The sequence below is a fragment of the Platichthys flesus genome, chromosome 12 (assembly GCF_949316205.1).
Source record: "Platichthys flesus chromosome 12, fPlaFle2.1, whole genome shotgun sequence".
NCBI classification, from domain to species: Eukaryota; Metazoa; Chordata; class Actinopteri; order Pleuronectiformes; family Pleuronectidae; genus Platichthys; species Platichthys flesus.
The window spans coordinates 7440956-7468234 of NC_084956.1; the positions used below are offsets into that span (position 1 = coordinate 7440956).

The following is a 27279-nucleotide window of genomic DNA, read 5'->3' on the forward strand; positions in this document are numbered from 1 at the left end:
GCTGACACGGTAGCCATTAGCACACTGTTTCTAGTTGTGTGAATTCCATTCCAAAGAAAAATCATTTACATAATGTGTGTTTCTCCCAAATGGTGCGAACAAGCGGCACTCTGTTTAGGTTTCCTGCTGGCAAATGTTTCAAACTGACCTTGGGAAACGGTCCATCCGCTAACGCTATGCAGTTACATCCATAATGGGCCTTTTACTTGTTTTTGTGTATATGTGTGTGTGTCTGCAAGCATGCATTTGTGAGTTTGAGAGTGTGTGTGTGTGTGTGTCTTCGTGCTCACACATTTACACATTCCTCTGTGTGTACAGCAGATGACTCTGTGCCAGCCGGACAGCTTTTATATGTATTAATATTAATATGTACCTGAGCTGCAGCCCATCACATCCATGCCCCGTGGTGCAGGGTGTCCGAGGGCGGCCATTATCGTCCCGTTCTGTCTGTCAGTGAACCTGGAGGAAAGTAAGATAGGCACGATGACTACCGTGCTGGGGTCAAACAGTCAGGCTAATACCGCTCAAATCACCGGGAGGATGGAGGATACTGTAAAATGTGCAGGGAATGACATGCATTCGTTTGTACCGCAATTCCACATGAAATGCATGCGCTCGTGGGTACGTGCTCGAGGCCTGTACGTCATCTTGCATACATAAAGCCCAGACACAGGCATACTTGCCCTCATATACACACACAACAACACATAGAAGACAAACCATGTGTACTGTGAGAAAGCAAATCGCTTTACACTGGTGTTTATCAGGCATCGCTCCATGTTTAATCCTAGACGATTCTTTCCCTACGATGTTGCTGTCTTGGTCCTGAGGGCAGTATTGATGATAATGTTAACCATGTCCCATAAAATCAATCAATCAATGGAATATTAAATGTATATGTCTGGGAGGTTGTCAGTGGAGCGCTCAGGGGTGAATCTCCAATAGCCTGTCAAGGTTTATTGCCTTTTATGGGGGGGGGGGGGGGGGTTGGGGGAATCCTCCAAAGCACTGTTCCCATGAAAATACACCTGTACAGTATATCAACAAGGCTGTGACATCAGAGTTACAGACGAAAAGTGAACAGAATCAAACACTTTCCGTCTCTTGCTCTACCCCCCCCAACCCCCCACCCCCCACCCCCCCACTCCTCTCTTTTATGCACATTGACAGAAACACACCCACTAGCACCACTACACAAAATAGATGAATTTTGCTTCAACAAAGGCAGCGTGGTAATTAAATGGAAGATAAGGCCATTCAGAATGTCGGAGACTGTGCCAGGCAAATATCCTGATCAGCTTAAAATCAACCAAGTGGGACAGAATAACAAAAATCCAAATTGGTTGGTCTAGATCAGCTTGATAGGGCTTTCAATATAATACACAACAATGGCCAAAATGAATGGGAATCAAATTACAAGAGCCGTGATATGGCATGGAGCTGCATGGGGGAATTCAAGCACAATCACTTCTCAATGTGGTTTCCAATATTGCAGCCAATCCTTGCACGATTCATATCCGATCACAAATAATGTTTATCACCCTCATATCTCTCTCCCTAATGGAAAAGGCCTAGTGTTGGGGTTTAAGGACTGCATTCATTTTTAATGAGGTCTGGGCATTGGCCAGAATGAAATGAACAGGCAGGAGAGTTTTGGGCCACAGCATAGCGAGGACTGGCAGTAAAAGGTCGATCCATTCTTTCTAATTTGACCAGGTTACGTGTGCCTATAAGTTGTTTCGCTGTTTATTACAACCAAGCGACCTTCTCACAGTAATGGTACAGAGGTGTTTAGAAAAAGGGTAAAATCTTTCTCCTGGTAAGAACTTTAAAAGGGTTGCACCACCTTAAAAACATGGATTACGACGACAAATAGCACAGTGGTGGTTTTGAGTGGTTTCAAATCCCTAACGTAGAGGCCGAAGCCTTTGGGTAACCTCAGCAGTTGCTGCATGCATTTTTCCATTTTCCAAAACTCTCCGCCTGTCGTATATTCCACGGATGTAAGACTTTGATATTCTGTGAGTTCACCTGATTTTCAACCAACAAAATTATGCCCTTACAGAGCTAAAAGGGGAATTTATATTTCTTGAACAAAGTAATTCCCTGCAGTGTTTATGAGTTCAGAAGGACCATCAAATTTCATGTAAAATAAGCTCTCATGCAGGAGAAGACGCTCATATTTTATGTCTAATTCTGGAGGAGAAGATGTATTTTCTGCTTCCCCAGGAAGCATGATTGGTGTGTGACTGCGTGTCGTGACGAGATCACTTGGCGGAGGCTGAGGATAAAATGTCGCTTAGGATAATGTGATTGCCCTTAAGGTACAAGGGGGTGAATTATATTCCCTGATTTATAATCTGAAAATTAAAGACTCACTCATTTTCTAATTTAATTCCACCTTCAATGGAACAATGTTCACTCTGAGCCAAATTGGCGAATAATGTTACTAATTCAGATGCAGATGTAATTTCTATTCGGGGGGCTGCGGCGCGTAGTGATGAACGAGTCCCGGATGGATCGTTGCCACTCCTATCTCCCCGTCTCGACAATTCCCCAGCAGTTGTGATAATAACCTGAGCAATAAAGGAGGGAGAGACAGTGCTACCCTGTTCCACCGCTCACACCCCGAGTCATCTGATACTTCACATAATAGCATTTCTGTCCTTTCCTGTGTCACTCCGTCTTCAGTCAGCTGACACGGTGCTCTTCCGTACAGGAAACAGAATACCATCGAAGTGAAACTGCATTAACACGAGGACTCTTAATAAGCTGCATAATTACTGCTGCCTTCTGCAATACAAAAAAGTCATTGCAATAAATCTGCTGTTAAAAACTTGATTGAATGCAGGGTAAATGTCAAGGTAATTATGAAGCGGTGAGGGTTAAAAGCAACGTTAAATCCTCCCGCAGAGTGGTGACATTCAAGCAAAGGGGGAAGAGATAGCAGGGGAGGAAGGAGGCGAGCGACGGAGAGAGGGCCGAGTGTATAAATGTATCAGCCAATACGAATCTAACGGCTCCTCACTTGTCACTGGCCTTTTATTTACGACTGCAAACCATTTGAGATATGACCCCTCTACGGCTGGTTTCTTCCTGCGCGCTAATGGGTCCATTAAGAACAGAATTCATCATGTAAAATATCATAATGACACAAACACGCTCAGTCGGCCACACCGGAGCGTTGAGTTACGGAGTCCTACTTTAGCAATTTGCACGTTAGCTCACTTGACCCGGATGGGGGGGGAGCGACACAAAACTCTCTGAACCACAAAGTGCGGAAGGTCACCGAGTGGAGAAGAAGGGGGACAAAAGGAAACGCGTTCACCCACTTCCACGTCGGAGGATTAGGGAGGAAGTCTGCTGCATCACGTCTTCCACCTCAGCGTCGAGCAGCCATTCAGATGACGGAATACAAGTATTTAACAGAGGGGCTGGCAGAGGTCAGGTCATTTACTCGCCGTGCAGCCTTGGCGAGGAGTGGAGGGGTCAGGTGTGTGTGTGTGTGTGTGTGTGTGTGTGTGTGTGTGTGTTGGGGGGGATGACGACTCAGCTGAGGGGCCGTGTCGTGTGCCTCCTCTTCAGAGCCTAATGATCTTCCGAGCATAATGACCCAGAGACGACGGGGCCTCCACAAGCCTTGACTATAGGCCTCCTCCAGCCCCGGCTCACACTCACTTCACTTCAGAAGTAATGTGAAAGGAAAGATTTTTTTCTCTCTCGCTGTTTTGTTCTCGCCCGGTATATACCAACCCCCCACCCCACCCCACTTGCTATCCACCCCCCCCCCCCCCCCCCCCCCCCCCCCAGCCACTGTACAAGCCAAGGCTCCATGACAAAAAGCCAATAGAGTTAGCTGCCAAGGCTTGGAGCTCTGAGAGGGATAACTGGCGCAGAAGGTTAAAGCAACAATGTGCTCAGCCCTATTGAGCTGCTCCTTCTGTGTCGAAAGTGAATGTGTACGTGTGTAAGTGTGTGTGCGCTTGTGTGCGCGAGTATCTTAAAATTAGCGTGTGTGTAAGGTGTCAAGGGGTTGTTAAAATGTATGTGCTCCGATATGTCTAAAAGAACACCTGTTCACTTGTATATTCCGTAGCTTGCCAAATAATGAGGGCCTCATTTGATTTCAATCAAACCTAAGTTATGAGTTTAAGAGTTGAGAAGAAGCTCAGTGTGTGTACGATGAAAGAACGCGTGGAGTGAAGCGCACGCAGGCTCCGTAATAGCCTCGGTAGAAATGCAAATTATTTGCTTCTTTCATTTTGAAACGCCGACAGAAACGCAGTCGTCTGACCGGCCGCAAGGTGAAGAGCAAAATGTCTGGATTTGTATATGACGAATAACTCTTTCTCTCTCACAGGTAACACTTTCAAGGCTACTGCTTCTCCACAGAAGGGACAGAGGCACCATGAAAGGTGTGATATCTCCCCTGTCCGCAGTGCCATAATGGTGCCTTGTTTGAAAATGACAGGTGTACGAATGAGGCCCTCTATTCCCTCCTACCCCCCCTCCTAAGTACGGCAAAGCGTGGTCATTCACTCTGCTTTGTTTTTAGCGTAATAGCCCCATTTACAAAACGTCGGTGAAATTAATGTGGGACAAACGCGGCGGTAACCGAGCCAACTAATTTTTGCTCATTCAACTTGAATTATTAATAGGTGAGAAATATACCATATGCTTTCAGAGGAGCGGCATACATTCATTTTATACCGAATCGCTGCTGTTTTGTGAAAAGTATAAGTAGCTTAACTGCTCTTTTCAAAACGGGTGACTTATATGGAGGCTCTAATGATGTATAAATCAGGTCGTGTAATTACGCTTCCAGCTGCTGCCGTGGGCCCGGCTGAAACTATAGGCCCTCAGCACCAAGAGCTGGAGCCTTCATCACCTGAATCTCTTTTAATCAAGCGGCACTAGTTTTCTCTGCTCAGATCACATTATTATGAGTTATTGAGAGAGAGAGTCAGAGAGAGAGCGAGAGAGAGAGAGAGAGAGAGAGTGAGAGAGAGAGAGAGAGAGAGACAGAGAGAGAGAGAGAGGGTGAGTTCACAGCTGTATGCACTTATGAGTGTGTTTGGATACGTGTGTGGGGTATAAAAGTGTATGTTTGTACATTTGCAAATTTGCCATGTGTGTAAATGTGCTCATACTCTTTACTAGACACTTAATACTTTTAACTTATAGTATAAATATAAATAGGCTTTATACACTTGTCTGAATACAATATGTGTGTTTGTGTGCGTGTGTGTGTGTATAAAAGAGGTATTTAAAGTGTTTGTAAATAAATTTGCGTAATATACATGTGTGTAAATATTTGCAAATATCTCATACAGCATTGTTCCTATATTATAAATAAAATACCCATAATACAAATTCACACTGTCTGAAGATATATTTAAATAAAACAAATAGATTGATCAAAAATCATCCATCAGTGCTGGAAACTCCACAGCCCGACTCCCCTGCACAGCTCTGTCACATAAGGTTTAGTGTTGGCTTTAGCAGAAAAGTCCTGGAACACGGTTTTGTCTTGGTGAAGAGATGGGGCACCACCTAGTGCACGGCCACTGCAACAGCGTCCAATCATCTTTACCTTCAGCCGAAACATTTGTTGTTGATTCATTTCTTTACATATGACGCATTAAATATAGTGTTCATTTATTTAACATATGCATTCCATTTAGATTTAAAATGTCAAAGCCAAAGTCAAGTCAAAGTTGTATTCACTGTGTTGATATAAGCAGTAAAAATCCAAGGTCCTGGTGTAACTGGAGTGGATGTTAAAACATCTGCATAAAGCACCTGAGACCCTCTCACATCTTAACAAGCACCCGAGTCTTTGTGAAAACATTGGATTTCAGCCGTTTGTAAAACTCTGTTCAAGAATTAGATCAGAAAACACTGTGCGAGCGATAGGGAACAACGGGTGTGACGGTGCGATGTGTGAGGTCTTTGTCTAATACTCTATGTTTGAAAAGCCATACGCTTTGCATATACAAACTCAATTTGTTGGGGAAAGCAGAGACATATGCAAAGCGCGGCCGTCCCACTGATCTGGAATAAGGACGGTGTGTAACAACAAAGGCCAACCACTGACTTACTGTAAATTTACAACAATGTGTTTTCAAATGTTTCTCTTCCAGAGAAAAGCTGTGGCGTGGCGAAACGCTGAAATTTAAATGTGCATGCCGGGTGTTCTATTAGCATCCTTTTGTCATGTCTCGAAGTGTGCACCTCCACCTGAGTTCACACACATTTTTCTCACACACACACGTGACTGTTGTTCTCCCTGACACGTTTCGAGTATAGCTTGAGTGATTTAAAACAATGTTCATGAGTAAATATCAAGAAGTTATGACCAATTTATTTATTTAAACAGCAGTTGTGGCTATTGATCATCCATCAAAACAAAGCCAGTATGTGTGCTTAGATATTTATGAGGGCCATATTCAATAAAATTACTTATTTGCTGATCTTTATTAAAAAAAGTAAAATAAAACGATCAAAATACACACCGACACAAAATGACCACTTGATGAACTCATGGAGAATCTTCTCATTTTCTTAAACCTCCTCCACGCTGGACGTTTGAGACAAAGACGGAAATCTTAGTGAGCAGAGGAAAACCGCATAGGGATTAATGAGCGAGCGCCTCCTTGTTAATTGTCACATCAAACAAACAGGTCCTAATTGGCAAAGGTTCCAGCCTGGTGCTAAGTGGACACAGAGTGGGCGCTGCCTCTAGATCGCTCTCTTTGTCTGCTTTCATTAGTGGGTCAAGCCCCTACATTAAGAAGCCTACACTGGAGTCGTGTTTTCTTTGGTGGGTAATGAAACACACACCTGCTACTCTCCGCCAATGAATAGAAACTTGAATCTAATATCACCATCATGTGGCTTCTGTTAGTGTTTACAATGCCCGTGTTTTGTGTTGATTTTGCATTTGCCCGTGTTGCGGCACACGCACGCTTGCGCCTCGTTTTGTGCGGCGGTTTAAGGAGGAAGAAGGCGGAGACGTAAAAAAGGGAGAAATATTCTGTGAGAGAAGAATAAAAGAGCAAAAAGGAGAGGAGGGAGATGAAGGGTGGAAACTCACATTCAAGCGGAGAGGTCAGTCCCGAGTTCAACTTCTCAAACAAGTCGCAGCGTCTGGTCTGCGGGTGCCTGAAGAAAGACAGACATGAAATAAATCAAATAAGATTAAAATTTGTATAACTTTCTCTAACAATGTCTTACATTTGTGCTCTGGAGATGCTAGCCATCACACTTATTTAATTGATACATTTTAGTAAGCAACTGCAAGAATCTGGCCGGATCGGATACATTTGAGATAATTTAAATTGAACTGCTTAAATTTTATTTTTTAATTTCATATACACTCATGTCCTCGCACACACACAAACATGCTGCTCCCTCATGAAATGCTAATTTGTGATTAGCATCCTTACGCAGTGGTGTAATTTCACAAAAGCCTTCCCACAGTGGTGCACAAAAGACTCATTCACTGCAAGAGCTGCTCTGTGTGGGGAAGAATTATGGCACGCAGATGAATTCATTCATGTGGCAAAGGATTTATTCGATAATTATAGACCTTCACAGTTTTAATGCCACTTAATGAGGAGCTTGCATAGTGTGATTCCTACTTGGGCTGACGAATAGATGTTAGTTTTTACTCTGGTGTTTTTTGGTCCGCCCAAGGTCTGTGAGCCTTTCGGTGCGGCGCACACGCCGAGCCAGCGGTTGTGGGGCCTCATATTAAGCCGTTAATTAGTCGGGCTGTTGGAGGACTAGGAATAAATATTGTGGTTATCAGGGTTAATACACAACTAAAATACCTCACCTCTCACCCTCTCTCTACTGTAACTTATAATTGCTGTAATTAATGTTCTAATGATCAATAGTAATCTATGAACGCTTCCTAAACCTAATTAAAAGATAACTTAAACATTTAAAATAAAATCACCCTGTTAGTTTTTCACCTGACATGTTGTGCTTTGTTTACCTCTGCAAGAAGCAGCCGATAAACACGGACTCATGCATCATCTGGTTCGAGGCCGTCGCTCTCTGACAACAGTGTTTACCATAATGCCAGTCTTAATGCCTCATAGCCATGTTGTTGTGGAGAGGTAATTAAGTTGCCAAAGTTTAATTGCTCAATCATCAGCGGTTAACAAAGAGGCGTCAGTGCCCCCCCCCCCCCCTTATACTTTCAACGTACCATATTTTATAATGGCCAACAATTACAGCAAGGGCCCTTTAGCTGGAATAGCACTAGTAAAAGCTGCCGGCACTAATGACAAGCTATAATCACTCCACCCACAGCAGTTATTAGCGGCAAATTATGGGTCAGTTGAGGGGCTAGCAGCTATATGCATTAAGATAAATAACACCACAGCTTGTGGCAAAGCAGTGCAAATGAATGAGGAGCATATGTATCTCTGATTTGACCTGTGATGCATTTGCGGTGTTTTAAAATAGTGTCACTATTTAATTAGGATTGATGCTGTATCAGGGAGATTTTCCAATCGAGCCTTTGCAGACAAAATACCAATCTACATGTATCCATATTTATAGAGATATATAAACCTTGCTCTGTGAATTTATTGACCCCCATTTTGTAAGACACTTTTGAAATCTTGAAGGCCAGACTATTTTCCTTTGCGATCAGAACTGTGCCTTGCAAACTCTTTAATTGCAGCATTACTTTGCAGAGTGGAGCACGACCCCTTTCTCTCCTTCATCCCCTGCTCCCTTGCTATTCCTTTCACTCCTCGTCTTCCTTTTCAGCCCCTCTCCTCTGCCCTGCTCGGTTGCTCGGCCAGGCCTGGTGGAATGCTCCATCTCTTTGATCAAGTCTTCATTATCGCTGACTCCGTGACGCTCGGCTGTCTGACGCAAAGGGGGCTAGCTGAGGGAGAAGCGTGGCCTCCGTGTGGAAAAGGCCTCTCCACACAAGACTGAACAATCGCCAGGCATCCCGCCTCCGTTAATGAGAAGCATCCCCATCCGCCGCAGTCCCCCGGCAGCCTCCACCAGGTGGAATGCTTGGCCCCTGTCACTCATAGCATTGCTGAGGGCTATTAGCAATTCATTAAGTGAGTGACTGAGCGCCTGGCTGTATCAATTAGGGGATAGTTGATATGTTTGTTATTGTCAGACTCTATTTGAGATTGCACTGCTTTTCATTCAGTGTCTCCTTTTGGTTCCTTGTAGAGACAGGGATGTTGCATTCATAGTTTTTGTGTAAGGTCCCTTGCAGGATGGATGAAAAGAATTTAAAACAATAAAATTATATTGTATCTTATTTGTTTTGGTCACTGAAATCCTGCCCTTAAAAAAGGAGAAAAGTGTTGCCATCTGGAGGTAAAATGAAGTATTGTCAGATTCTCTGTCGTTAGAGGTTGGTGGCAGCACGGCAACCCCTCTGGGCCTCTGGTTGATTTGGATTAACTATGGTCACATTTGTTTTGAGCTCAAACTGCCTTTGTCCTTAGACATTCCTTCCACAGACATTTACCAATTAAAACCACGGTTTGTTGTGAAGAGGTAAATTAGGGATTACCAGCCGAAAACCTTCTGCCAGTAAATCGGTTCATGAATGAACAGGAAGAGGAAATAAAACAGAAAGTTTGCAAAACCGATGGCACTTTATGTCAATATTTTCCCACGGTCTAAATCAGTATACATAAAATTTGCTTAACAGCCAACATCTTTGTGGCGCTGTCTGGGTAATGAATAAATATTCTCCAAAGAGTCGACCGTTGTTTGGAGCCAGCTAGGCAAATCTCAGGCAAATTCCCCTTGTTGTTAACAAACATGATTCCTCATTTCACTTTATACATTTAGATAAGAGCGCACCTCTTTGCATGATTCTTTTCATGCCGTCACGTAGATTCAAACTGCGGTGCCCCTCCATCTCTGTTGCCACGCGTTCACAGAGGCCCTCTGTGAAGAAAATGATATCAAAGCCTATAAAATTAAACGTGCATGCATCCATTTACTCACCAAGGGGCTTATTTGCATTAAAACAGAAGTTAATATGAGCTCCGATGAATTGGAATTCCTGCTCTTTCATGCTTGTAACTGTCACTGTCGGCTCTGTCAGACCTACCCTGTTGTTGTCTATGGATGTTTTAAACTAAGACTGTGACAACTTGTGAAACATCTGCTAAAATACTAAAACTCATGTTATACTGCACAAAATAACAGTAAAATTTAAATATATAACCTGAATCTTGTGTATATTGAGGACATTTTTTGAAAGTTGTTACTCATGTCATGATGATGATCCCACTGTATATGTATTAGTATGTATAGTTTAGTATGTATAATATGTGCATTGTATCTGTAAAAGTGACGTTCCCTTCGTAAATTTGCCGCTCCTGTAGGTTTATAGGTCTAGACATAAGTCAACTATAGTTGTCGTTATTCAGACAACAGTGCTGGCCCCTCATAATTATATATCTATTACATGCAACACTGTTTACGTACATTTGCTGGTCTGTTGTGAGAATACATTGAAATAAAAGCGGATGTGTTCATTTAAAAATGCAGAGAAAGAGAGTCACACTCCTTCTGGCTCAGTCTGCAGAGTAATAACACTTGGGTAGGTGACAGGGGAACACAATCAAAAACAGTCCGATGTTGGCTGCATTTCGATCAGAGCGATATACGGAAAAGCAACAAAAGACGCGGGGATAGTGATAACGCCAATTATCACATTTTGCTCGGCGGTCAGAGGCAACAGCATTAAACCAAGTCACCATTACCTGATAAATGGCTGAACAAAACTCTTTTCTCCCCTGTGAAATAGTTTGGCAGCCATTAGCAATGCTGTGTAATGCCAGTGATTGACGTCGCCGTCTACTTAGCTGTGACGAGGGATGCGTGTGTGTACGGGGAGGGGGTCAGTGGGCTAGTGGGGGTGCAGTGCAGGGGATTGATCGGGGTCTGTGTTGTTGCCAAACGGGGGTGAGGGTGTATTGGCGCGTAGACAATGAGCCCTGGCCAGCGCTGAAAGGCCCATTCTGCAGATCCCTGTTAGCTGTCTATTATCCACGGTCTCCAGGGGGCTGCTAAATAGAGGGCATGTGTTAGGCAGACATTTATCATGTAATTACAGCACTAGGATCCGTTTCTGATGGTGTGTGATGATTACTAATAATTACTGTGCATTTCACGCCTCCGAAGGGCCCAGATGGGGTCCCAGGGCGTCAATACAAAGAGAGGCAGGGGGAAAAAAAGAGTTAATGTGGAAAAAACGGAAAGACAGATGAAGAGAAAGAGAAGAGGGATAGTGTCTCGCCTTCACCATTTAGAGGTGCTCATTAGTTAAATGAATTGAACCATATGTGTCCAATTCCTAATTAACTGGAAGAAAGAAAAGGAAACAAACAGGACACATTTTTATCCATGACTTTTCTGACATGGCTGTCTCAATATAAAAACATGTTTTACCCATCATTATTAGTCATTTTGTTTTCTGTCAAACTAATCTATATCATAACTAGAGCGGCTCTCAGTAGAGAGCATTAAAGGTCCAGTGTGTAAGATGTTGGTGAAAGGGATCTATCGGCAGAAATTGAACATAAAATAATCCTGGTGACGTTTTCACGAGTGTGCATCTAAATTGTATAAATTGCTGTTTTGGGCTCTTTATATTGAAACACTTTATATCTACAACAGGAGCTGGTCCTCTCTACGGAGGCCGCCATTGTTTTTACAGTAGCCCAGACTGGACAAACTAACACCTTTTTAGTTTTTTTATACAACTGAAGCTACCACAAATAAAAAGGTGTAATAACCATGTTAACTGATGAAATACACAAGAAATCCCATCATACCATTAATTTAAAATATTGGAGGAAACAATACTTATGTGATTTTCTTTAGGTATACACCTATAACCATGCCTTTTCGTTTCATAAGCAGTATACACATTTAGACTGTAAAAAATAATAGCAAGGCTTTCAGTGGCTTGAATTGTGGTGTCATGACTGATTTTCTCAAACGTTTTCATATCTAGCACGAAGCAAACGAATGGGCTCAGACTGGGGTTTAAATAAAAAAGAGGAACACCCTCTTATGAGAGCAACCATCTTGCCTCTGTCAAAGTCGGGGAATGGGTCTGTGTGGTACTCAAACTAATGTGGGTGAAATACAGCCGGTGGCTCGCTGCTATGTTTCCGCCCTCTGCAGGAATATGGATAAATCAAAAGAGGTCAAGCTGCTGCTCATGTGATGTAGTAAGGAGGCACAGGGATGGTTTCTGTGTGTATGTGTGTGTGTATGTGTGTGTGTGTGTGTGTGTGTGTGTGTGTGTGTGTGTGTGTGTGTATGTGTGTGTGTGTGTGTGTGCGCGCGCGCGCACAAGAGTTGAATTGCTCTGTGTCACTGAGACCTGTAGTCATGAACTGGAAAGGACGGATCAACAGCAGGTGCACTGGTGCAACATTTCCCTGAATACCAAAGTCAAGTTTTCACTCTCCCCCAACCCCTTGTGTTCATTTTACCTGAACAACTTTGTGCCCCCAATAAATACTCACATTAACCTGAACAACAAACGATGGGGTCCTCTTTAGGATCTTTTCAGGGGCCCCACTCCTAAAGACTACAAGATCTCTAACTGGCCAAGGTGAGCTCAAATTAAGCACACTGACAAGCAGCGTTTTACCTGCATCACAAAAGCCATCCGAATCAATTTGGTTTGCGAGGGATGATGGGGGGGGGGGGGGGGGGGGGGGGGGGGGGGGTAGTTCGGGAAGATGAAGACCGTCCTGTTTAATAGAAACAAATTGCTCTCCACTTCCCGGTGACACAGATAGCAGGCCATTTGTGCCTGCCGTCCTTTGTTTTGAACAACAGAAAGGAACTGTACTCATCCTGGCCAGGGATAAAGTTCGGGGCTTTTTGTTACATGCTAGTTACCTTAGCCTCCCTGCCCACCCCCTCGAACAAGCACAGCGGTTAAGTAGTTCAGGTGCCTGCTACATTCTGTTAGATTAAAGGTCCCTGATTCTGGCCCGAGTTGAATTGCCTCAGCTGGAGCTGAAGGGAGCAGAGGGAGGGAGTTGGAGAGGGAGCGGAGAAGGTGTAGGGCCATGGGGCATGAATGGACATCTTGTGCATGTTCACAGAGGCGAAACGCTCTGGGACAGCCGGCAGGCCTCTCTCTACACCAAGAACCTGAAAGGAAGTCTGTAGTGTGGGGTTGTGAGGAGGGGATGTGGGGAGGAGGCCCAACCCCTCCTCACCCTCACTCCAATGCTCCCTCTTTATCTTCACCCACATTTTCCCCAGGTTAGTGGAAAGCTGCACATTCGGACGAGGGCAGGTGGATGGTGGGTAGGATCTCAAAGGCCTTTTTGAAAGTTGGAAACACACACATTGTTGCCTCCAATGGAACATGGACCTAAAGAAAAATGGACACAATGCACACAGGACGTTGGGGGAGAGGGGGTTGGTGTTCTATGTAACTGTGCGCCAATGTGCACCTGGGCTACCCACTCTCTTACACAGAGCTGTAGTGGATGCAGGGTCTGGAGAGGTGGGCTGGGAAACCCCAAGGATGCAGAACAAAAGGTGGCTGGGGTGTGAGACATAGATGATTCAACTTACAAACCAAGTACTGATTAGCAGTTGGGTGTTTGAACACAGCGTTGGAGTTGAAGATAATCCATAGATTGGAGATTAATATTTAACTTTCAAATCTACTGTGGAACTTTAAGTGTATGCTGTTTACAGGTGTCCCCAGTCAATTATTAAAATCTTTGTCGCTCCATGACACACATCCACAATCGTATTTCTATGTTTGTGAGGACAATTGGCATCCCATAGCACCATGCCCTTACCTTAAAATAACAAATAAATGCCTCACCCTCATCCTTAGCCAAACCTAAACCTAATCTAACCCCAAAACATACACACACACACAAACTTTTAAGTGGTCGTCATACACTCAGAATTTCCTCACTTTCCCCAAATGGTCTAACTCCATAGGTTTTTAGCTCAAAATGGTCCTCACAAAGATATCTGTAAAAGTGAAAACACAGACAGACACCAACAGACACACACACACAAATCCACTTGAAATTGGTCAAGCGAAGATGCATGAAAGAGTCTGAGCATGTCTGACTTCCACAAACTCCCTTCCAGGGGACGAGGTCAAGTACAAATGTCAGAGGTGAGGTCTGCCCCAAAGGATTAGATTCCAGTCTGTGGGGCAACACTAAAAAAATGGTAGTGTGTGTTTGAATGGGCGGAGAAGCGTTTTTTTTTTTTGTTTCTCGTCCAAGATGTGATTGCAAAGTATCAAGATTTAGGCTCATGTCTGAACCAAAATAAAAGAAGTACGACACTCGGGAGGATTGTATCACTTGACAGGATTGCATAGAAGGTAAGGGCGCTCTGTCACTTTATAGAACAAACCACATGCCTCCCTCTGTGTGACATGAAGTAAATGTTCAGTAATCCACATCTTAATCTTGTGCCGCGCTCAGAACAGCTTAAAGAAACCGATACTCCTGTGACTACTTCAGCTGCTGATTGTGTTACCTTTACAATTCGGCTTCCCCTCCTTCCTGTTTTGTACCTTTGGAATGCCCGATAAAGTATCCCCACTGTGGCTCTCCACCTGCACAGAGGATATGGCAGTGGTCTGGGGTCAGAATTAATATGCAGCCCCATGGGGAATCTACATAGGGGAGATTCTGGACATGTATGAAGAAGATATTAATGAGATTATCAATACGGCTCCAAACTAAATGAAATAGCCTCCTCACATCTATAGTCAAACTCTTAAAAGTCATATTATAATTGATGTGAGAGGGGTAACTCATTAGCAAACCCACAGACCCAGAGCACTCAACAGAGTCCCCTTAAAGTCAATCAAGCTGCATTAAATTGTTCCAAGATATCAGTCCCATGTAAATATGTTTGTTTTTTCATCATGAATCCCTTGGAAAAAGTCACTCTATTTTGCAATATTTAAGAATTTTAATTTTCAAATTAAAGAAAATTCAGCCCTTTGTCCAGAAATGTCTTTCTTGTCCCAACCTTCCACCAGATTTAGTAGAAATCCGTTGAATAGTATTTGCATAATCCTGCTGATGAAAAAAACAATAAACAAAAAAGAATGATTATGTAATCTGTGCAGTGATAAAAACTTTGTCAGTGTGGCTGAAAGTGTGTTTCATTTAGTGACATGGAATCTACTGGCAACAGAATTTAACTGAGGGTATGACATAACAAAAAAGGTTTGGATGCACAGAATCATATTATAAACTTTTATGACTTTGATTCAAAGCTATGAACGCGAATCATAAAACCCTAAAACCAACTCGCTTGGTATGTTGTGACGTCTGCTACATGTTTTACTCAACTTTCTGTACAATAACACAAACTCATAATACAAAGGCTGATTCTGGTTGTCAGCAAACAGTCACATATTTCTTTTCTTACTCTAAATTCTGTTTCACTCTGTGCAGGGGGGAGAGGCAATTTATCTGTCATGGCTAGCAAAAGAGGGAGATCCCCCTGCCCCCCACCTCCCCCCCCTTTGCCCAATTATACTGACAACGACCTTATTAGCCACAAGGGAAACCTGCCGCCACATGAATTTGGCTACTGTTCACCTATGGGGCCAGGGCAAGCCTCTTTTCACAATAGCGCCAATGACGCTGGGATTTTCTCTTCAGTTATTAATTTGATAAATATATTAATTATGACCTGGGGATGACAGTCCAATCAGATTGTCAGGCGCCCAGTTCTGGGCCCCCACCATCCCACTGTGGTGATAAGTTCTCTCAGGTTTCTAGAGCTGTCATCCACAGGGCTTGGACTTCTTATCAGCAATGGGCCCATTCTAGGGATAATTTCCTGTGTGTTGTAATTAAATGGTGGCTCTCTGATGGCAAGCGACTCCTCCTTTTAACACAGGAACCTCCTGACGTTTGTTTCTGTGGGGATGGGTTAGGGAGGGTGGAGCACACCCATGATACAGTCCACATGATGAAAGTTCAAGCCCCTGACAGTTGTTGAGAAAGAGTTCTCAGTGGTCTCTGAGGGTTTCTTGCGTGTTTAGGTTGGTTCTCCTAATTTGTCTGCCAGTTTGAAATTATTTATCAGGCAGTATTTAGGGCAATAGTAACATTTTCTTAAATTCAGTGCGTAAAAGCATTATTCGGTAGTTGTCCACCTTCTGCAATTTACCACCTTTAAATTAAACTATTTTACAAAAGTCAATTTGCTTGCTGTATATGACCCTTTCAAAAAATGAAAGTCGATAAAGTGAGAGCAGGGTATGGTCCACAGCCGGTCCTGCACACAGACAGGATTTGCTGCTTCAGGGGACACTGAGGGACCAGGAGAATAAGGACTGTAGGGGAAGCTGAGGAGACCACTGAGACTGGTGGTGCAGGTCAGAGGAGTTAGCCAGGTGCTGGAGAAAGGCACCAGGAGAGCCACTTTGAAACACTGGTGCTTTCGAAAGCAAAAAAAGGTTGAAAGATGCACATGGAAATCAGATCTGGTCCATGTGACACATTTGGATTTGGGGACCCAGTGTCAAAATGTGCCCAAGAGAATCATGAGATGAGATGGGCTGGTATGGCCACAGGACTTAATGAATCAGGATTTAGAAGACTCCAGCTGCAACACATTATACTGTCCCACGGTGTCTGTAGCCTTACTGGTAACCACTAACAAGAAGTGGCACTAAAACACAGTTACACAGGCTGGTGAGTAAATCAGGTGATCACTAAAGGAGGTAAATGAATCTGAGGGTGACAAAATAGACAAAGGACATGGTCTGGTAAAGTCCAAAGTTTGAGTTACAAATATTTTTTATAGTAAATATATTGGAAAACAGTATTATGGTATAAAGATGAAGACATTTGCCTCAACAGTAGATTTATTCAACACGTCAGTCCACCATAACCTCTTACTGACCCACATGCAGGAAGCAGGTTAGAGATTCAGTGCAGTAAAAGCATTAAAGGAGATGTAGCCTCCAATTAGAGCCACTGAATCTGCACCCGTGCCACTGGGCCTTGTCCGACAGCCGTCTGGACTTTAAAAAGGGGTGATAACTTAATTTCTACTCATGTCAACACTGCTGCAGGGGCCAAGAGGAAACTGAGGGCCTATTGTGTGTCTGTCATATCATCCTGCATTTTGCGGCCCCAAGAATGAAAAATATTTAAGTGGCTTTGATGTCCCGGATCTTGTTGAACTGCTCCTATGGTTTGAAAGCATTTGAGTTCTGCTTTCCTTGATGCTCATCTCCCTTGGCTCTTTATCCTTTTATCCTAACGTGTAAATTATCTGAATTTGTTTGTGTGTCCACGTACATCTCGCTCATTGTTTGCTGTGTGTGGAGTAACCTGCACACAGCCAGCAAAAGTGACCACGTACCCCCAGCTGAAACAAACACAAGTGCAGGGCTTATGCTGGAACAACCCAGAGCTTGAGGGCGTTGACAGCAGCTTCTATCTGCCAATCTCCCTGTGGATATTGTTGCAGTACTGGCAGACAGACAGCCAGGGCTTGTGGGCTGACAGACTCCCTCTTTCAGCAGGTTATCATTTCCAATTAAACCCTTTCATCTAAACGTACAGTCAACTCCTTGGCAAGCCAAAAAAATGACCTGAATAAGACGTTGTTACTCTATTTCAACAGGTCCCCATTTTTTTCAACCTCCGCCCTGTAACTGGAGGGGCTGGGCAATATTTTAAAGCATTATGGTTCTAGATTCTTCCGCTATCTTGATCCAAATAGCTCAGAACTTCAGCCGTCTATGGTGGTCACGGTCTGTTTAGAGATAAACTCTGAAAATTGCATCGGAGTGACACACCGGCATGTCCTCTCTAACATGTGTACCAGGACAAGGGCCTTTTTGTCCGGCTTCGATCTGTCGGGACCCGCTGTGGACAACACTGTTCCTATCCACTATGCAGGAGACATGAAGGAATGCGTGCGGCGTTCACTAACTGTCTGTTGAAGAAAAAAGGCCTCACAGCGTCTCATTTCCTTTAATAAGATGGCCTCTAAGGCATCCGGATGGACCAACTAAATACAGATTAACCCTAAGCATCATCAGCAGCCACTCAATCAACATGACCGGCTCACTCATGCATGTGTGTGCAAGTCCAACTTGCACTTCATGAGACAATAGTCTTCAGTTATTGTACTAAAGCGGGTAAAGTTAGTAGTGGTAGTAATAAGTTGTCTTAGATTAGTAGTACTATATAAAATACAAGTTAAAATAAATATAATTAATTTGTATATATTTGGTTTAGTCAAAGAAATCAAATGCTCTGTATTTTTCCATATAACCACAGGTCTGAGTTTAGGAAATCAAACTTACCTGATTGTATCAAGCCTTAATTACATGTCTTTGTCATTAGGGTTTTACAATATCATCTTAGGAATCATTGCCATGTGTTTCTAAATACATACAATAGATATTTTTACTCCCCAATATCGGCATTGGCCTTGTTCAGGCATGAAATCTCACATTGTTTATAAAATGTTTATAAAATTCCTACTCCACACAACATCTGCACATGACAAATAGGGTTTGATTACTGTTAAGGTAAGATCATGGTTATGGTTAAAAACAAAAGGTTATTGTAGGACTGTGATAATTAACAAACACCAAATTTGACCTCAAAGCATCTGACCCCAGTGGTCTGCTGGTTGAAGAGAATAAAAACTCACTCCCACAGCTTCAGGGCTTAACAAGCCGCATTGCAACTAAACTTTATCCTATAAAAAACAACCTGTAGGTCCCGTCCAACTCTTCTGGCATGTGAGTTTGCTTCGCGCTTCGTCTAGTTTTACAAAGAGGGGGTTTAAGTGCAATTCAATTCACCATTTCCTCTTTTAGCTCTACAGTGAGATACACTCTCCGAAATGTAGCCCCTATACCCCACACCAACTTCCTGCTCACAGACACAAAAGTGTACACTCTGAAAGCAGTCAAGACTTCAGGTAAGTGCAGCATTAAACCCAATTTCAGATTGACTCTCTTTCTTTCTGCTTAATCTGCTTTAATCAGACAATAATACATTATTCAGAGTAGGGAGTAGAGTTGTCCACTGCTGGGATGGAAAGGTTGCACTTTTAAGAGTTGAGCTAGTGCAGAGAGTAATCCTTGGGAAAAAAAACGAAAGCTGAGAATGGGAAGGAAAGTGAACGTAAGGAAAAGAAAGAGGGAAAAGTGAGGAGAGGAAATAGGAGAGAGAAAGAGAGGGAAAGTGTTCTCGGGGCACCTGTACCTGAGGTAAAGGAACACCGTCAGAAATACTAGGATAATCCTCTTGGTTTTAATGGTTTTGAAAAGCCATGAAAGATTAGGTAAACAGTGCATTTGATTAATGGGAAAAGAAGTCAATTGGCCATGGAGCATGAAGCAGCACACAATGCTCCTTTCATATCCTCAGTAGAGCTGAGAGCGGAGATGGTCACAGGGATGTTCTTGGCACGGACAAAATGTTGTCCATGCCTCCACTGGAGAGAGAGAGAGGGAGAGCAATCTCACACTTTTTCCAAGATCAGGAAACTTGAGCACGAGTGTGAGGAAGTATTGATGTGTGACCTGCACACAGAGAAGTTACAGTGGATAAGGAAATGGACGGAGACTGATTAGGGATGATACCGTCCCGGGTTTTGATGATAGGATTTCATGTTGCGCTAAATGCCTCACTAACTCATCCCTGAAATTGTGAAACCGACTCTCAAACTGGATCTCTGGCTCCCTCCCTCCTGATCCCTCTCTGTTTCCTCTCCACAGGTAAAGGTCAGCTCGCCCAGGTGCTTGCCCTCCACTTGACTCCTTTCCAGCAGACTGTGGCTAAAGCAGATTCTGCAGTGACCCATTCTGGCTCAATGTCATCCACTATGCATGATCAAATCACCCTCAGAACAGCTTAGCTGCAGCGAGCCAAGGCCTTGGGTCTGGGGCTTTGGAAATATGGTCGTTTTGAACGGTGTGAGAGAGGAGGTGAACATTAGACTGAGAAGCTCATTCAGAGGAGTTTTCCATCTGTCAGGTCAGGATGAGGAAGTAGTTGAAAGTTTACTAAGCAACAATAAAGGTCACAATACCTCCTGCATTTGAAGGGAAACAATATATTAAATCATCTAATATGGAGGTTATGGGTTTAAAAGGTCCATCGATCAGATGCTAGATGAACTGTTTAAATAAAAACCAATGCCGGGAAGTTATTTGTTGTTTAAAGATATAATTCTACAAACAAAAAATAAAATACAGTGAAATATTTTCCAGCCAACACCCATAGGTGCAATAATTGATCTGTATGTGATATATGCATTTCTGTCTATTCCTTGGTGAATTCTCTTTACTGTGTAATGTGTGAATCCGGTATCAGGACTCCTGAACTCCAAGCAAATAATAAAAAGGGACTATATCTATCTTTTCTATCTATCTAGATTTGAGAAGAAAGGAGGTTAATTACTGAGCACAGTAAACAGGTTGATTTGTTTGGTTTGTTGGGACTCTTGACCTTGACCCACAGCAAATTCCTGACTGACAGGATTACTTCATGGGAGCGTAGTTAACCACCAGTTATGCACAAAACTCTTTTTAAATGTGATGACTTGCCCTGCATTTCCCTATTCATATAAACTGGAATTTGAGGACAGCGCACCGCAACAGAAACTTTCTTATTGCTCACTTGTCAAATTAGGTTCCTTTTTCCTGCATATATTTGGAAGCACAAACAATTAAACAGCCAGAGCTCAACATGCTTCACGATTCTAGAGAATCCACAGTGACTAATCCCTCTGTTCATAGCCCAAGGCAGTGCGAGGCAGCATAAGCTCTCCTGTCCACCCTGCTATCACCTGCCTATTTACTGACATGCCATCCCTACGGCACTTTCAACCACTCACCCTATTTCTCCTTTCCTCTCTCTCCATCCACTAATCCTCTTTAAGGACATTACCTGCTAATATATCCAGTCAGAAAGTATAAAAGCCAAGCTATCTCTTTACTGCCATCGGCAGTACGCTAAATAGGCCTTTATCATGGTTTTAACCTGAAATACTGTAATAAATTCAGACACAGTTCTATCTGAGTGTGTGTCTGAAGTGTGGCTGTTCTGGTTCACATGGAGCTGAGGGAGAGCCAGGGAACAGCATTAAAAGTGTAGTTGGTCATCAGGATTTTCTATGTTAAGCCATTTTACTTCCCTTTTTTTTACTGACAATAACATCCTATCTGTCAAAACCACATGTGGCAACGTCACCCGCTGGTGCCCCCACCTGGCAAACAGCAGTATCTCAATACACAGAATTTATGTAAACAGAAAGACAGAAAGCAGGATATGATTCACCTGAGAAGGGAAAAACAGATAATCTAAAATAACTGCTACAAGATGGTTTTGCACTTATGAAACCACATTGAAATTCACTAGATCCAGATTTTTGTTTTATCAAAGGCCATTAATCATTCTCTGAGCGCTCAATGGAAATATTGGAAAAAAACAAAACTTTCTTGCTATGTTAATGAAAGTGTAAAAAAAATCCTGGATCTGCGCCCTGATCCCCACCCACACCAAGATTTAGTGGGTTCTGCCTTGAGCCATGTTTTTGCGGAATTCTTCTAACAGAAACGGATGAAAACATTAAAAAGAAAGTTTCTACTTTGTTCTGAACCAATCTCACTTTCTAAGTAAATGTCCACATGCGGCACATTAAGTTTTTACATTGTGTTGATGCAAATGTTGTGCTTCCTTCTGTATATTTTGTCACAACATTCCAGGGACTGACACAAAGCATGTTTCACTCACTGCTGCACAGATTAGATAGACATTTAAGCTACAGCTACAAAGTTGTTTAAACTTCACCATCATCTTTTCAAACCTCACTTAGTTTTGACTTCAACATGATCTAACTCCGGGGCTATGGATTATATCTAACACAAGACCTTGCAGCGTTTGACCCATAAACAGCTTCGCAGCTCATTTGAAAGAATCCCAACCGTCAATCTGAGCTCTGCTCCTGGTCATAGCCGGTTAACCTGCCGGCCGCCCTGACAAACAAAGATCACTTGTTGACGTGGCCTTGAGGCAGGGCAGCTGTTCATTTGACTGCTTATGGAGAACCACCGACATCCCTCTAATGAGACAGCACTAATGAGTGCTGACAGCTCTGACAGCAGGACACCACCTCACCTCCACCTCGTTCAGCAGCAGCAGCATCGTACAGAGAGACGAGAGCGCCCTCCTCTGGTGAAAACATCTCATTACCACCACTGGGCCCTGGAGGTGCTCCTGCAAATAGATTCCCCCTATAAATACATTAGTGTAACACGTAAATGGGTAAAAGTGAAAATCAATAGCAAAAACTGGAAAAACTTTATAATACTCATTTAATTAATATAATATAACAGCATAGTAAATATATTTCCCAGCTCATTAGTAATTTCCAAATAAAAAATAAGCCCTTTTATGAGTTTTAATATCATCCTATTATTATATGTTGATAAACATTGTTGCAAATAGTTGATATTACATTTTGTCAAATAATGACTGTGAGTGTCACATCTTTCAGATAATTTCCTTTCCACTAGAGGGAAGCACCTCATCAATAAAACACCAGCAGCTCACAATCCTGCATGAGGGTTAAAGAGATATGCACATTAATTATAGAAAATATTTCAGATTTATTCCAATAACACGAATGACTCGTTAGTGTTCTCTGTCCTGGTTTTTTCTTCAGTATTAGGAGCTCTGATCTGCTGCTTGAAGACATTTTGAAAAGACGTCAAAAAAATTATAATAACTCATCCTCTACTTCCACCATGAGCTCAAACAGCTGCATGTGAGTGTGATGAATCGTAGCAGCGGCGCCTCGACTACAGAGGAGAACGTGCAGTGGATGGACAGATCAGCCTGTGCATCCACCCACACCCGAGGCAGGGTGGGTGTGATGATTGGTGCTACGCTGCAGCATAACAGCAGTGGCTTCTTATCATGCTGAGTCTACAGCAGAGAAGAAACAGACCCCAGTTTCTTTCTTCATTCCCCCACACAGGGGTGCAGGAGCATCCAATTCATGTTTGCCTCAACTTGTCTTTGGTGAAGAAAGAAGCTTAAAACATTTTACTGGCCAAGATGCATTGAAACATCATAGAGGTTTAAAATTGTCATTTATTTTGACGAGTCGTTTTTCTTTCCTGCAGAAGTACCAGCTGTACCTCTCTGTATTGGCATGATGCATTTGATTTCTGGACAAAATAATTACTCCACTTTCCCACTGAAAGCCAATTTTTCTGCTGCTGTGAGCACTTGAAACCATCATCCCACATCCTAAATGGAAAGTGTAAACCACTCTCACTCTAACACTTTTCGACTAAGCCAAAACCATACGTCTATGGCCCAAACAGCGCTATAACACAAAAACATTTGCTTTCGTGCCATCGCTTTGATGAGGGGAAAATGTGTTTCATTCCAGGCTTGGAGGAGAAGGGTTACATCTATTCTTTTTTGATAAACGAAAAAGGTGTTGACAGGCAATTGCTACAAGTCAAGACTTCGCTTTATAGCCCAATGATTTTTGTGATAACTTACAGTGAGTGGAGTCAAACTATGACACCTGTAATCAGAGCTCTCAGCCTCTCAGCTCCGCCAGAGAGAGGAAAGACTGCTGAGCTAATATGAGGCTGAGACGTCTGTCCTGCTGTTCAAGGATGTTTTATTTAATGCAACTTGTGTGAATGACCCAATGTATATGGGTCATTCGCTGTGAAATCATCAAACTTTCTAGCCGAACCTTTACAGATCTTGAACACTCAAATGACTCCAAACCATTTGTTTACACATCATTTGGTCACATTTATGCAACCGAAATAAAATAATTCACTATTTCTCAAGTTATTGCAATTTATCTGACATGAAATGCAGAAGCGAAATTGTGACCTTTAAATGTAAATGATTTTCTTAATTTCACATGGGGTGTGTCAAATTCACAGAGGTACAAACTCTGATTAAACTTATGTAAATTCAGACTCACCCTGAAAATTCAATTCAGTCTGAGAGACTGGCTCATGAAGTTATTGTGACCCATTTCTTTTTACTCTAAATAAAACATGGCGTATGTAATTATCTATGCTGAGGCATTTAATCCTACAATTACCAGCTCGCTGCACTTCGAGGGCTCTGCAAGTGTCAAAAGCTCCCAAGGACGAGATGAAATGAGTAACTCCCCCTCCAAAGATCCTAAGGTCATTTCAAGCTTCTCCTCACCAATACCTTCGGGTCACCTGCACACACACACGCTACAGCAGTGCAGCTGGAAATGTCCTCACAACATTATCACAGCTGAGGAGCTCATAAAGAATAGTGAGAAAGATAAGATAAATACTAAAATTAAAATTAATTTTATATCAGATTATATATATATATAACTAATTTAATATTTTTGGAGCAGTACGTCTCATTTTACTCAAACAGTAAGAATAACATGACAGTATCGGTATGTGAGTGACACAGAATGGACACCAGGGGGGGTTCCTGGCTTTGTTGTTAGTGTCAGTATGAAATTAATTTAGCTATATATTTCAAAGACGTAATATGCATTTGACCATCATGCACTCTGCGTTAACTATGACAATTGGCCTGAAGGGATTGAAATGCACATACTTGAATGCTTCTAATCTAGCTATTGCTCCTGTGAGTCACACGAGCAACATACGATCCTATATGAACAGGAAATGGACAAAAAGGTTGGCCGTGTACGTGCATGTGAATCCTGCTCCACAGTAAGCGAGGCGGCTGTCCAAGCAAACAAAGAATAATATGAAAAGACAGCCACTTAAATTGTGCATGAGTTGGGGCTGCAGCCAGGCGTGTGTTCATTCAGCCACAGGCACGACTCCTCTGCTGCTAGCTCTGCATCGTCCTAACTGTAAAGCATCTGCTTCACTACTCTCAAGAGGATGTGTTGCTAACTTAGTCCGTTTCCTTTTTTAAAACACAGAACCAACAAATACTCTACCCTCCGTGGGGGATTTCTTTTTTGGTTCAAACATTGAATCCCCACAAGAACATACGGTCAGGGATAACAGCGCCTCGATGGCGCTCTCTCATTAACTCTTCAACTCTGAGCTCCAAAAACTAGTGGGAGAAGCTTCCTGTCGTGGCAGCGTTCAGCGGTGTCAAACTCATTACCAGAGAAAGGACATCAACGCAAATGGGCAAGAATGATTAGCTGAGCCTGGAGAATTTATGTACAGCCAAGACACAAGTAACCAGCCATTTGAAATTCAACCTACAGAGAGGAAGCACAGGCTCAGATCTGCAGTAAGTCGAAGAATTAAGTGGTTCAATACCTAACAGGAGGAAGACGGGGTGAAAACAGTGAGCTATGTTGTAAAGGTGTAGAAAAGGAAGTGAAATGCAGAACAAGATAATCACTGCATTTAATTGAAGAATCGGACCTGGGACATATCCATAAGCTTTGTTTGAGCACTATACACAATCTTGGTATTTACTTCTTTGTCTAATCATAGCATGTAAGAGACAGAGAGAACCTGTCACTGCAGGTGGATGAAGCAGTGCACACACAGATGTCCAGTTAAGCAGACAAATCAATGCTACTGCCAGTTTTAATTATCTGATTCGGATGACTAAACAAAGTGGACAGAGCTGACAGTTGACTACATCTGACTCTTGAGAATCACTGGGTCTTTAAAAGCCTAAAAAATCTTATAGAACTTGGCATTTTCATTATATAAACACACATTTTTTTATGTCCGGACAGTAGAGTTTTCTCATCCTGCAATAAATAGTTCTGTTTAAGCAGCACTAAAAAACGATTTCCATAGATCAAACATGTCAATGTGTTAAGCTAGGAACCACAGACAAAATAATCACTGTGTTGATTTACAGCCTTAAGTGTGAAGTTTATTAGGTACTCGTTTCACATGAAATAACTCCAACATACACTTCCTTTGTGACAGCTATGAAGATACGTTTTTGAAAATGATTCACAGGTTTTGATTAAACTTTTAAAATTGTAATAATAATAACTGGAAAACAAAGAAGACACTTTATTTGCGTTCTTAACAAAGTGCTCCCCTGGGGGATAAAGCAACAAAGAATGATAATAAAATGAAATAAATATTTAATCAAACAAAATAATAATTAAAGAAAAGTAAAGAAAATATGAACATTCGCCCTGAGAGATAAAAGCTTTGTTTTAAAGATTGTTTTAAAAGGTTTATGCTCAGTGTGGTGATGTTGGGCACGACCTGTTTCTCCATGATCTCACAAATATATGTGGGTAGAAAATAAAAAAGAAACACCACTAAGTTTTAAGTAAATACAATTTAAAAGCACAAAAAAAACCTCCTGTAAATTTGAAACCATTTCAGTCAAAACTAAACATTATCCAGGCTTGGTTGTTGTATTAGCCTTTATTAGTTTTAGCTAGGTTTACCTAATAAAGTGCCAACTGAGAGTCTCATCTTATTAAATATAACTTTTCCAAGTTCACAATAAGTCATAGTAAATAAAACCTGTAAAATAAAACAACATGAACTGTGGTTGTTGTGTTGTTGTTGTTGTTGTTGTTTCAAGACTCTGTAATTAGCCTGCGTCGTGTTTATGCTAACGACCCAGATTCCAGCACATACACGCATCCCAGTCATGGACGTTCATTCACAGCAGTATTTGCGACCATGACGCAGTTTCGTAGCACTGTAGGTGAGTTCGTGTTGTTTTTTTGAAGCCACAGAGTTAGAGTCTGATTCTCTTACCTGAATAGAACACATGTGAAGACAACATCTGCAGCAGTGGTCAAAGTTTACAGCTGGCGACGTGAAGGTAGCACACAAGACACACCTGACCGGAGAGCGCCCCCTGTTGAAGGGTCTCATACCAGCACTGTCACACATTCACTTCTGTTATAGAGTTCGTTTTGTGTTTTTGTTTTTGTGACAGAGTAAACCATCAAATTACAAGATAACGTTTTATTTATTCCAAAGGCAATTAATTCACATTCAAAATGAGAACAAGCATTTGATCACTTCAACATGGCTCAGAGCGCGTATAAATTAGAAGGTTGTGAAAACACTTTGTACTTTTTTGTTAAATATAGACACATTAAATTCCTTTGGCTGTGTTCCTGGTGTGAAAAACGTTTTGTTTGCACCTCACGTCTCATGCAGTTACTCTTTTCCAAACCATCCGACAAAAAGGTTTCTCAAACTTTGAATATATATAATGTAATTTAAATGTTAGATTTATATATGGT

General features: G+C 42.3%; 1 long non-coding RNA gene across 1 annotated transcript; it reads right to left on the reverse strand.

Moving 5' to 3' along the window:
* Positions 1 to 383: 383 nt before the first annotated feature.
* LOC133966130 (uncharacterized) lies at positions 384 to 26888 on the reverse strand. The gene is made up of 3 exons (XR_009923924.1): positions 26783 to 26888; positions 7097 to 7164; positions 384 to 459 (listed from the first exon to the last, which is right to left on the reverse strand). It is a non-coding gene; the product is annotated as an uncharacterized LOC133966130 (long non-coding RNA).
* Positions 26889 to 27279: the final 391 nt, after the last annotated feature.